This window comes from Leucopleurus acutus, assembly GCF_964270905.1.
Source record: "Leucopleurus acutus genome assembly, chromosome: 17".
NCBI classification, from domain to species: Eukaryota; Metazoa; Chordata; class Mammalia; order Artiodactyla; family Delphinidae; genus Leucopleurus; species Leucopleurus acutus.
Genome location: NC_139159.1, coordinates 68,307,871 through 68,319,130, shown reverse-complemented (window position 1 = coordinate 68,319,130; position 11,260 = coordinate 68,307,871).

Here is an 11,260-nt window from a genome sequence, read left to right as displayed (position 1 = left end):
GTGCGTTATAGGAGAGGAACCCTGAGCTTAGGAGACGCAGATCCTTTATAACGAACAGTAAGCAGGCCTGCCGTGTGCTCCAGGGGAGAACACTCTCTCTTTTTTAAGGGTGTTTACTTTGCAAGCATTGTTGAGAGGATAGTCTGGAATGAAGGGCTGTAAGTGCCTTGCTCACAAGATGTACAGAAACACGAGACCCATGGAGCTCTGTCTCAGGTGATTATCCTCTCCTTTCAGCCACATCATCTTCAAATGCAAAAGGCTTACTTGAATTATCCAGGGTGGAAGAGCTCCCTTATGAGAAGTGAAATTTAGTAATAGACCAAAAACTTCATCAAGTGTTGTCCCACATAACTTTTTTTTTCCCCCGTGGCTAATATTTTATTTTCTTTAAAAATGTTTATGGGCTTCCCTGGTGGCACAGTGGATAAGAATCCGCCTGCCAGTGCAGGGCACACAGGTTCAAGCCCTGGCCTGGGAAGATCCCACATGCCGCTGGGCAACTAAGCCCGTGTGCCACAATTACTGAGCCTGCGCTCTAGAGCCTGTGAGCCACAACTACTGAGCCCACGTGCCACAGCTGCTGGGGCCCGTGCACCTAGAGCCCGTGCTCCGCAACAACAGAAGCCACCGCAATGAGAAGCCCACACACTGCAACGAAGAGTAGCCCCCGCTCGCCGCAACTAGAGAAAGCCACACACAACCACGAAGAACCAAAAAGCAGCCAAAAATAAATAAATAAAAATAAATAAAAATGTTTATGCCTTTGTAAATTATTATAATTACATTTCAATGTTATATTCTTTTTGTTAACATCTTTATTGGAGTATAATTGCTTTACAGTGGTGTGTTAGTTTCTGCTTTATAACAAAGTGAATCAGCTATACGTATACATATATCCCCATATCTCCTCCCTCTTGCGTCTCCCTCCCACCCTCCCTATCCCACCCCTCTAGGTGGTCACAAAGCACCGAGCTGATCTCCCTGTGCTATGCAGCTGCTTCCCACTAGCTATCTGTTTGGTAGTGTATGTATGTCCATGCCACTCTCTTACTTTGTCCCAGCTTACCCTTCCCCCTCCCTGTGTCCTCACGTCCATTCTCTACGTCTGTGTCTTTATTCCTGTCCTGCCCCTACATTCTTCAGAAACATTGTTTTAAGATACTATATATATGTGTTAGCACATGGTATTTATTTTTCTCTTTCTGACTTACTTCACTCTTTATGACAGTCTCTAGGTCCATCCACCTCACTACAAATAACTCAATTTCGTTTCTTTTTATGGCTGAGTAATATTTCATTGTGTATATGTGCCACATCTTTATCCACTCATCTGTTGATGGACACTTAGGTTGTCTCCATGTCCTGGCTATTGTAAATAGAGCTGCAGTGAACATTGTGGTACATGACTCTCTTTGAATTATGGTTTTGTCAGGGTATATGCCCAGTAGTCCCACACAGCTTTTAATTTTTTTTTTTTTTCTCAGTAGAGGGAAGAAAATTCCAGCCCTGGGCAAAAAGGTGAAGTCATCAGGATTTCCCATCCACTTCACCAGCTCGTTTCTCCCTTTCCCAGGCCCCTTCCCAAAACAGACGAAGGTCTGGTTTTGTTTACAGTTTGAGACTCTTTTAGTATGAGTGAGAACATGACTAGCAATTGCAGGTTTAGTCATTTATCTCTAATGTGAAACAAAAGACTGTATATTTAACAGGCATTTCAATTTTTAGGAACCATTAAAAAGTATGGAAACCCCTTTACCGCTCCCCACTGCCCCCCATCCCTTCATTGAGTCATTAATAATCACTTATTGGGTCCTGTTAGGGGACAGGCATTGTGTGGTTGCCATGGAGACACTGGTTACTGTGGAGTTTATGGTCTGGTTGTGGGTGGCCTGCAGGATAGAGCCCAAAGGGACCGTGGTTGCCAAGCCCTTCACGACACAGCCTTTGGCTCCCAGGGGCTTCTCGTCTTTCCCCGCTCCCAACCTTTGAATGTGCCCTATTTGTCACCTTTAAGCTTTCAGGCCGGCAACTCAGCCTGGAACCTCTCCCCACCCACTGCCCTCATGTGGCTAATTCATATTCGGCTCACAGGCCTCCGCCTGGTTTCAGCTTCCAGAAGTCTTGATCCCCAAGTGGTGGTAGGTTTCGCGCTGCTCTTTGACCCCCGTATTGGCCCTTATTATGCTGTCTTGTCATAGCCTGTTTGTTTTCCATGAGATGCTTTAAACTTTGTAAAATCAGGACTGTCTTGTTCATATTTGTATCCCGAGGGCAGAACACCTGGCATCTCGCCAGATGTTTGTGGAGAAGAATCCCTGAATTAATCGGCCAGCATCTTTGTTTGCACAAAAGGTTAATACCTCAAAGGTCTGACAGTGCTGAGGCAGTCCGCTCAGAAACGTTGCCCATTTCTCTTTCTGTAGCTGAAAGCCCTTCCTCCCGTTCATCTCAGCCTCCTGGATATGCCCTTTTCCCTCGTAACTTCTCTAGGTTTCCTGTCTCATCCTAGTCCCCTTCTAACTTTGCCCAGACCTCTGGCTTGCAGCCCCTTGGCTTTCCTCCCAGACCCACTATCAACGCTGTCCTGCACCGCTGAGTGGTCTCCATGGATCTGCCCACACCCTCACTTCCCGCCGCACCTCACTCTCCTGGCAGCAGCGCGTCCACCCACGTGAGAACCCAGCCCCCTATACCCCGATACCGGAGCTGTAACGCAGGACAGGAAAGGGCAACCCAGGAAGCCTGGGCATCTCTGGGTGTCATCACACACAAGTCATCTTGATCATTTCCAGCACAGATGGTGAAGGTAATTAACTGAGCAATGATTATGGTAAAGACGCCTTGAGCCTGCCTCCTAACCCCACCCTCTTGGTGAATGAATCACTCAGAAGGTGAGCAAATGTGAAGCACAGAGATGTCTGTCTGCCCTCCAGTGGGTGGGGGGGGACCCAAGGGCAGTTCTTGCCTCTCTTGACTCAAAAGGCCTGTCTTCAGTGTTTTCTCCCAAGGGGGCATGGCCATGCCCAGAATTTGAGCTGTTGAGAGTCCTTTGTCTCTCATATGCTGACACCCCTGCAATCTTATACTATAGCCAGAGAGATCTTATACAAATAAAGATTGCTCTCAGAGTCCTTCAGTGATTTCCCCTGAGGCCTGGGAGGCCCCGTGTGGTCTGGCCCTGGCCCACTTCACCCCAGCTCACTCTGGTTTCTTCTCATGTCTTTGAACTCGGCAAGTGTCCTCCCACCCAAGCCCTATGCCCATCCAGTTACCTTTACTTGGAACACTCCTCCCTGTGGTCCCTCAACCCTGCCATAAACTTGCCCTTCCTACAGATCCCAGCGCAAAGGTCACTCTCAGACAAGATGATTCTGAGTCCAGACTTGCTCAGGTCCCCCCTTTAAATGTTGTCAGAGCGCCTGCTTTTTTATTCCCCCCGCAAGGTGCTTAATGGAATTGTAATTGAATATTCTTTGTATGAATCCTGGCTACGCCATAAGCTCCAGGACTGTGTCTCTGCTTTGCCCCTTCATGGCGGAGCTCAGCTTCCTGGACATGCCGTGACTTCTGCCCAGTGCTGCTTTGCTGGAGCCCCAGGCACTTGAAGAGACGGCCTGAAGCCCAGTGAGCCCGCAGCCAGTCCGTACAGAGCTCCACTGCCAGCGCCACAGGTGCACCCCCCTGTCTGTGAGGTACCGCATTTCAACAAAGATGGGCTTCATTTTAGGAAAACCTAGGGTAGAAATCTCTATGAAACAAATCCAAGGCCGCTGTTTATAAAAATGATTATTTTAAATAGCAGCTTTCTAGTGCTTTTGAAATTTCATCTATAAAAGTAATTTATACACGACTTTCCAAGGTCTTAATCGTGAAAACAAACAAGCAAACAAAAACCAGAGAGGATTATACAAAAGAATTCAAAGCTCGAGAAACAATGGTCCTGATGAGTCACAGCCTAGGGCTGCTCCAGTCCTGTCTTCGTGATCGAAGTGTCTCCACCAGGTGACTTTGCTAATGAGGTCAGAGAAATAGGACAGGCATTTGTCTGCTTGGGGCCTACTGTTCCTTATCCTTTCCTCCTTCCTCGGCACAGAATGACTTGGTCACTTAAAAGTTTGATGTTGTGTCTGCTCAGCCCTTGAGCTGACGACCACCCTGCCCCCCATCTCTGGGATCTCTGGGAACCTGGCAGCCATATTTGTCTTCACTGACCCTAATGATGGGAGAGAGGAAGCAGGGTTTACCTGACCTAAGCTGAGCCAGTCGGGATCTCCCCTAGAGATGTAGAAGTGAGTCTTCTCGTGTCTGAAACTGAGTCAAAACTGGGGGGTGGCTGTGTTTGCCAAATGGAATGGGGGATAGACAGAGCAGGTCTGCAGAAAGAGGATGATGAAAGAGATGCCCAGAAAGGGGCAGAGGGACAGTCTCTGCTCTGCTGCCTCCTGATTCCAGGCCCTTCCTGTTCTGTAGGCCCAGCTACAGTCTTGGCTGAGGCCTCCACGAAACACCTGGAGTGTGGCAGGCGAAATAATGGCTCCCGAAGGTGTCCTGGTCCCCCAGGGTGTCCCAGCCTGTGAATATGTTAGGTTACAATGCAAAGGGGAATTAAGGTTGCTTATCAACTGACCTTAAAATAGAGAGTATTACCCAGGTGAGCCCAGTGTAGTCACTGAGATCTTAGCAAATGGAAGATGGAGTGTATTAGGACTTGCCAGAGAAACAGACCCAATAGGTCTGATACAGATGCATGTGAGAGGAGATTTAGTATAGGAATTAGCTCAAGTGGTTATGGAGGCCAAGAAGTCCCACCAGCTGCCTTCTGCAAGCTGGAGAACGGGGAAAACCAATAATACCATTCAGTTGAAGTCTGAAGGCCTGAAAATCAGGGGGCTGATGGGGTAAGTCTTGATCTGAGTCCAAAAGCCCGAGAACCAGGAGTGCCGATGTCCAAGGGCAGAAGGTAGATGTCCCAGCTCAAGCAGAGAACGCAAATTCATCCTCCCTCTGCCTTTTTGTTCCATTCAAGCCTTTGACAAATGGATGGTTCCCACCTGCACTGGGGAGGGTGATCTTACTTAATTCACCAGCTCAAATGCCAATCTCCTCCAGAAACACTCTCAAGACACACCCAGAATAATGTTTTAGTAGTTATCTGGGCATCCCTTAGCCAGTCAAGTTGACATAAAATTAGCCATCACACGGAGGCAGAAGGAGTGGGTCAGGGTCAGAGAGATGCTGTGCGGCTGGCTTTGAAGATGGAGGAAGAGGCCATGGGCCAAGGAGTGCGGGCGGCCTGTAGAAGTTAGAAAAGGCAAGGAAACAGATTCTCTCCTAGGGTGTCCAGGGGGGAACACAGCCCTGCTGATGCCTTAATTTCAGTCCAGTGAAACCAATGTGGGAGTTCTGAACTAGAAACTATAAGGTGATACATTTGTGTTGTTTTGTGCCATGATGTTTGTGGTCATTTGTTATAGCCGCCATCGGAAACCAATATACAAAGTAACCTACCCATAACTTAAGATTGCTTGAGCTAGTTTCAGTTTCTGCTACTTGCAACCAAAGAATCCTGGTATGGACCACTTGGGTCCTTTCAATCTTGGTTTTAGAATAAGACATTGTGTCTCAGAAGGCTATTTCTTTTTTAAATGACATTCTTTTGTAAAACCTTGATAGAGCATCGCTGTAGGAGATACCAAAGATAAGACACAATACCTTTTTTTTTTTTTTTAGAATTTATTTTAGCCATCACCTTTCTCCAGAATACTTCCTGTCTCTCTAAGTCTCAGTTTGGATCCCTTTCTACACGCCCCCTGTGCTTACCTGTGACATTCCACCTGTGACACGTTTAACTTTTCTGTCCTTTTCATTAGGCAGTGAGCTACATGAGGATAGTGACAATGTCTCCTTTCTTTCCGAATCATCAAACATAGCCCTTGATACATAATCAATCCAGGGCAAAAGCTGAATGATTTTACTGACAGTAAGGCAATCTCTATAGAAGCTGGAGGGAAATGAGACTTTGAATGGAATCCCTAGGGAGAAGGACCACAGAATTGCTTTATCCTAAACAAAAGGTGCAAGAGTTTTCCTACTCAGGTGTGATCCACAGGTGAGAGAGAGATTGTAAGTAAAGAGTCTAAGCTTTGCTGTGAACAAAGACTGCTGGGTGTGCTAGAGAACAGTAAGGTTGACAGAGAACCAAGGACTTAAGGTCGTTTCTCATGCTTTGCATGGCTAAAGGGGATCGGTTTTCTCCTAGTAACTGAGGTTTTTTGGTTTTGTTTTTTTAAAAAAACAAAGTTTCAGAATATCATTGATCTGTTCTTATAACTGGTGTTAGTCTTCAGAATTGGAATGACTTGAATCAAATGGTAAGGACTTCATTTCTGATTTCATTAGTAATTACCAGGAATTCATAATTCTGTCTCTGGCAAGTCATCTAATAGAGCCCAAGTTTGTGGAAGGGCCTTGGCTTGGTATCATGGACTGAAAAAGCTTGAGAAATTCATCTTTTTTTTTTTTTAATTTTTATTTTTTTATACAGCAGGTTCTTATTAGTTATCCATTTTATACATATTAGACAAGACCTATTTCCAAGGAGCTTCCATCTCTAGTAGACGTAATAGGACATCCACATAAGTGGCAAATAAGGGTCAGGAGGGAGGACTTGACAGCGCAGGAGTGCAGAGGAAGGGGGTTTTCACGAAGGCGGTAACATCTGAGCTGGACCTGGTGAGGGGGTGGTTTGTAGCAGCCTCTGCAGAGAATGGAAGGCAGGCCCGCGAGGTTTCGCAGTGGAGGGATGAGAGCAGCCAAGGCCTGGAGGACATGAAGGCTGGTCATCCAGGTTAGTGGTGTGAAGGGATGTGGTGGGTAATGAGGCTGGGCGGGTAAACCGGTGTCAAATGATGGATGATCTTGAGTGCCTGGTAGGAAACTTGACTTGGCGTGGGATATACTGAGCTGTGAAAGGTCTCTGAGCCCGGGAATGGCTGGTTTAGGGTTGTGCTTTAAGCCGATAAATCTGGTTTCACTTTCTACGTGTTAAACAACCTTTCAGCTTCGTGCAATATGTGTTTTCTGGGTCTAGGAGATAACGAGCACTAACGTGGAGGGTGGAGGTGAACTCAAGTCACTGAGAGCTTCCAACGCTTTGGGGAATCCACACTGTTGCGGAGTTTGTTACCCTGAAGGGCTTTCCCACCTGGAAAAGGCCAAACTCTTGACGGCTTTGCCCACTGCCCCTCCTGCCTTGTGCACAGGTGAGTCCTCCTTACTTTCAGGTCTCAGCTCGATCTCTCCTTCCGCCTTCATTCCCTTGTAGACCCAGCAAACCACCGATCAGGGAACTGCAAACGCTGGAGGCAGGGAGGCTCTTGGCACCATCACATAAGCCCTCTGGGAGCTGGGACACCGCTGTTTCCACCCATGCGGGCTGCCCAGCCCCTGGCATACTGGGGGACAGGGTTGGGGGCAAGCGTGTGGTTAAATACATGAATTCAGGCCCTTTGGGAATGGAAGCCAGGGCTGGCCTCCAAGGACGGGGGACAGAATCATTCAGCCAGGGGACTCTGAACTGGATGCTGCTTCATACCGTGGCCACAGGGAGGGCTCCCAGAGCAGCAGTGCTGGTGTGCCTCTCACAGGAGCTGCGCTGGGAGGACAGCACAGCTGTGGGCGTTGGGGGGAAAAATCGGGGAGCCGGCCCTGGGACCTTTCCACTTTAGGGCCGCCGTTCTCGAAGAGCAGCCGGCCACCAGAAGCAAGTGCTGGCTCTGCTGGTAGAGAGGAGCAGTTTGTATTGAGAAGGGCCACCTCCGGAGGCCCAGCTGAGGTGACGCAGGTGCCCGCTGTCCTGCAGCGCGGCCGGGGAGTGTGTGGGGGCGGAGGGCGAGCAGCTGTAGGTGGGTGTACAGAGCCGGGGCTCCTCTGGCCACGTGGGCCGACACGGGAGGCCTGCCTCTTATGCCTGATTGTGTCCCCCTAAAAGGCATACGTTGAAGCCCTAACCCAGTACCTCAGAATATGACCGTATTAGGAGATAAGACCTTTAAGCTCCTGGCACCAAAATCTGTATTAGTCAGGATTCTCCAGAGAAACGGAACCAATAGGATGTGTGTATCTATAGCTGTATGTGTATCTGCATCTCTGTGTCTATATTATCTGTCTATATCTATAGCTACTTATGTACAGAGAGATTTATTATGAGGAATTGGCTCACACAGTTGTGGAAGCTGTCAAGTTCCAAGACCTACAGGTTGAGTCGGCAAGTTGGAGACCCAGGAGAGCCAGTGGTCTAGTTCTAAAGACCAGCAGGTTCAAGCCCCAGGAAGAGCCAGTGTTTCAGTTTGAGTCTGATGGCAGGAAAAACCTATGTCCCAGTTTGAAGGCAGTCAGGCAGGAGGAACTCTCTCTTACCTGAGGGAGAGTCAGCCTTTTTGTTGTCAGGTCTTCAGCTGATTGGGGAGGCCTACCCGCGTTCGCAAGGGCAATCTGCTTTACTTACACTACCATTTTAAATGTTTATCTCATCCAAAAACACCCGCACAGAAACACCCAGAACAATGTTCGGCCAAATACATGGGCACCCCATGGTCCAGTCAAGTTGACACATAAAATAAGCCATCAAAAGTCCATACTTGGTCAACTTCATTTCCTTAAATTCATAATCCAATTTGACTGGTGTCCTTATAAGGAAAAGAAATTTGGACACACACAAAAAGACACTAGGGGGCTTCCCTGGTGGCGCAGTGGTTGAGAGTACGCCTGCCGATGCAGGGGACACGGGTTCGTGCCCCGGTCCGGGAAGATCCCACATGCCGCGGAGCGGCTGGGCTCGTGAGCCGTGGCTGCTGAGCCTGCGCATCCGGAGCCTGTGCTCCGCAACGGGAGAGGCCACAGCAGTGAGAGGCCCGCGTACCGCAAAAAAAAAAAAAAAAAAAAAAAAAAAAGACACTAGGGATGCATATGGACAGAGGAAAGACTACATAAGCACACAGCAAGAGGATGGCCATCTGCGAGCCAAGGAGAGAGGCCTCAGGAGAAACCAGTCCTGCTGACACCTTGATCCCGGACTTCAGCCTCCACAACTGTGAGAATATAAACGTCTGCTGTTTAAGTCACCGAGTCCGTGGTATTTTGTTACTGCAGCCCTGGCAAATAAATACACTCTCTTCCAAACAAGGGATGTTCCCATCCCCTGAGAGGACTTCTTACTCATTTCTTTTCCTCTCAGATACCTTCTATGCTTATGACCTTTTGCTATAGATTGCATGTTTGTGTCCTCCCAAAATTCTCATGTTGAAACATAATCCCCAAGGTGATGGTGTTAGGAGGCAGGGCCTTTGAGAGGTGATTAAGTCATGAGCATGGAGCCCTCATTAGTAGGATTTGTTCTCTTAGAAAAGAGGCCCCAGAGAGCTAGGTTGTCCCTTCCACCACGTGATGACACAGTGAGAGGTGACCACCTGCAAACCAGGAAGAAGGCCTTCCCCAGAACCCAACCATGCCGGCACCCTGATCTTGGAGTCCCGGCCTCCAGAACTGTGAGAAATGTCTGGTTTATAAGCCACCCAGTCTTTGGTATTTTGTTACAGCAGCCCCGATGGACAGGTCCTCACCATTTCTGAAAAGTCAGGGGAGAGGCCTGGCTTGTGCACTTCAGGATCACAGGGAAAATGAGGTTCAGAGAGCTTGGAGCTTCCTCATTAGCAACCATTTCAGTGGGTGGGTCTAGAAACTCTGTTCTCAGAGCCCAGCCCACCGGCCTAGAAGGTGTCTGTGTGAATTTGCCTGGCGCGGTGAGCAGGCAGTGGAGGAAGGTGGCCTTGGCAAGCACACTTATGAGAGCTGGATTCCACCCTCCCCTCACGTTTGGCCTTGTGCACACACTGCAGCCTCATGCTACGCCACCTCCTCTGGGCCTCTCTGTCCACTCAGGCTGGCACATCATCGTGTGGACACCCTCACTCACCACACCCTGCAGAGGAGTGAAGTATGGAGCCCCTGGGAGGCAGCATGTCTATCTCAGTGGACACGCAGTGAGCAACCAGGGAAAAGGTCGTTTATACTCGTACGTGTGTCTGCAATATTTGCATTCTCTGATGACAGTTTTTCCTCTTCAGGAGGAAGCTGAGAAAATGAGTGACAGTTTCTCTGTGTCCAACAGCTTTTTGGACTGAGTCCAGAAAATGAATCATGTGAAGATGCGGCTCTAGCACTTCTAGGCCAGGCCAGCAGGGCCAGCAGAGGAGAGGCAGGGAGCCCAGGTCAAGGTGAGGGCGAGTACAGGTCATCCTGGGGTGTCTGAATGTTTGACCCCCTCAGGAGCAAAGCTCCTTGACCAGTCAGTTAGCATCCATTGTGTGCGGGACCACCCATGGGGGGCCTTTTACAATACAGATAGGGAGATCTGGTGAGGACCAATGAATGTCACAGATCATTTCTAGGAGAGGGAGGCCTGAGGGGAAGGGATGCTCATTCCAATCAACACCCCAGTCCTGGCTGATAACCCTACAGGTGGGTAATAGTATCCCTGATCCCTGGTTGGGGACTGTGTTTCCACCGTGTCCCCCCCTGAACATGACCATCATACAATTTCATTCTCTTATGTTCTTTTTTTGGGGGGCAGCGCCTCGCACAGCTTGTGGAATCTTAGTTCCCCAACGAGGGATCGAACCCGGGCCCTCGGCAGTGAGAGCGCAGAGTCCTCACCACTGGACCACCAGGGAATTCCCATTCTCTCATGTTTTTCACGGTGGTGGTTCTTGTGGGCGCCGCCCCCAGCTGACTCTGGCATTCTCCAGGACTGATGTGAGGCTGGGTCTCTTTGCCTGTTGCTGAGTGTGCTGAGTGCACACGGTGGGCACTCCACTGCTGTTGTTGAATTTCACACCGTAGGAGAGACTCTGTACGTCTCAGGATGGCCCCTAGCAAACAGGCCTGCCAAGGCAGTTGCAGGTGTGAGTCCCGCCTGGAGCAGAATTAAAGCTGGGCAAAACTGGGTTTGGGAGGATTGGAAACTTGGATAAGGACTTGCTTTGGCTTTCAAGCACTGCCTTGCCAGGTGTGTAAAAGCCACGTAGTCCCCAGGTGGAAATAATGTTTTGGGACAGGAGCCCAAGGCTGGGGGCCCTGGAGAGTCCAGTCCCACAAAGGAATGGCCCAGCCTCACATCAGTGGGTCCCAAGATTTTCTCAGTCAGGCTAGGCTGGATCATGGTGCAGTAAGAAACAGCCCCAACTCTCAGTGGCTTAAA